Source organism: Calliphora vicina, chromosome 4 (genome assembly GCF_958450345.1).
Source record: "Calliphora vicina chromosome 4, idCalVici1.1, whole genome shotgun sequence".
NCBI lineage: Eukaryota > Metazoa > Arthropoda > Insecta > Diptera > Calliphoridae > Calliphora > Calliphora vicina.
The window spans coordinates 72,372,891-72,375,047 of record NC_088783.1 but is presented as its reverse complement, the minus strand read 5'-3'; positions in this window follow the sequence as shown (position 1 = coordinate 72,375,047).

Sequence of the window (2,157 nt, the reverse complement as noted above, 5' to 3'; positions counted from 1 at the left end):
CTCTCATAATTCACCCGGTATTGTAAAGTTTTGTTACACTTTTCATATTCGTTGTCTCGCTTTTCTTACTCAAGTTGCTGCTTTGTTATTTTCTTCATCCCTTTCTCCGTCATCTCTAGAGGATTATGAAAAATTTCAAGTATGCTAAACAATGTATACTATGTACGGATGTGTACACAACTAAAGATATTGTTTATCAATAAGTAGCTTACTCAAACTTCTGCTAAAGGATTTAATCTGTTGTAGGATAAAGTTTTTTTTATCGTTTTCTGATTTATTATGATGAAAAGGGGCTTTTAAAATAATTGCTTTTAAATTGTATTCAAGGTAATTAGGGGTATATTAAATATACATTTTAATGTAAACTAATACCAAAACCGTAAAGTTTTGTAAAAAATTTATATTTTATTGCTCTTTCACAAATATATTTTACGTGTTGTTTAAAAGATATCTTTGTATCTAAAATAATTCATAGATATTTGATATTATCATTTAGTGGGATTAAAATTTAATAAATAAACATAGAAGGGAAGGAGAGTGAAATGTCAATGATAAATCTACTCTCTTTTCACATATGGTTTTGTAAGGAGAACAATTGAATAGACTTCAGATTAGCAGTGAATCAGAATTATATAACCAAGTTGAGAAATGTGGAGAGTGTTGTCTATTTCGATCGTGAAACTGTAAGGTTTCGAGTTCCGAAACCCGACAAGAAAGCTGAAATGGTGCAGATAAATATGAATAACAGTGATGCAGCTTTGGCCGAACTCAATAATTTTCAAGCGGATTTGTCCCTCACCCAAGAGCCTCGGATAAATAAAAATATTGGGTTGATTATGGATGGCAACCAGACTTTAGTTGCGTTGCCAGAAATTTCTGGTTGCTGCCAGTTGCCATCAGTAAAACCATTTTGGAAGCTAACAACGCAACTTTAGTTCGGTTGGCATCCATAATAGACCCATAAGTTTGGGAAATTACGGTGAAGGGATACACTTTTCTCGACTACAGGGGACAAGGTTAGAACATGTATCATGTCACGTGTTCACATTTTATGAAGCGTGAGAACTGTTTCTGTGACATTTTTTGTATGATAGATTTTATTTTATTACATCTGAACCGCTGAACCAATTGTTAAGAAATTTAATTGATATTTTGAGCCTTATCTACAGACTAGGGTAGTCATTCAAATACAAATTATTAGAATAATCAAGGAAACATATATTTTTTATTCGAATGAATAACAAAATTTTAATCTATCTATATAAATAAAAATCAAATGTCGTTCGTTGGTAATTGCATCAGTTGAGAACAGCTGGACCGATTTGGACAATTTTTTTTTAAAGGTTCGTCACTGATAACTTGGCCAATAAGCGTTTAATCAAGAAAAGGAGCTCGATCTGTGATCACTCATATTTCTGGCCAAAAATCGATTTTTTTATATAAAAACTCAAAATATCTAAATTCGCTAATAACTTGGCCAATTAGCGTTTAATCAAGAAAAAGAGCTCGATCTACGATCACTCATATTTGTGACAAAAAATCGCTTTTTTATATAAAAACTCACAATATCTAAAATCTCCAATAACTTGCTCAATAAGCGTTTAATCAAGAAAAGGAGCTCGATCTGTGATCACTCAAATATCTGGCCAAAAACCGATTTTTTATATAAAATCATACAATATCTAAAATCGCTAGCAAGAAAAGAAGCTCGATCTGTGATCACTCATCTTTTTGGCCAAAAATCTACTTTTTTATATAAAAACTCAAAATATCTAAATTCACTAATAACTTGGCCAATAATCAAGAAAAGGAGCTCGATCTGTGATCTCTCATATTTCTGAACAAAAATCAATTTTTTTATATAAAAATTCAAAATATCTAAAATCGTTAATAACTTGGCCAATAATAAGCGTTTAATTAAGAAAAAGAGCTCGATCTGTGATCACTCATATTTCTGACAAAAAATTGATTTTTTATATAAAAACTCAAAATATCTAAATTCGCTAATAACTTGGCCAATAAGCGTTTAATCAAGAAAAGGAGCTCGATCTGTGATCACTCATATTTCAGGCAAAAAATCGTTTTTTTTTATATAAAAAATCACAATATCCAAAATCGCTAATAACTTGGCCAATAAGCGTTTAATCAACAAAAGGA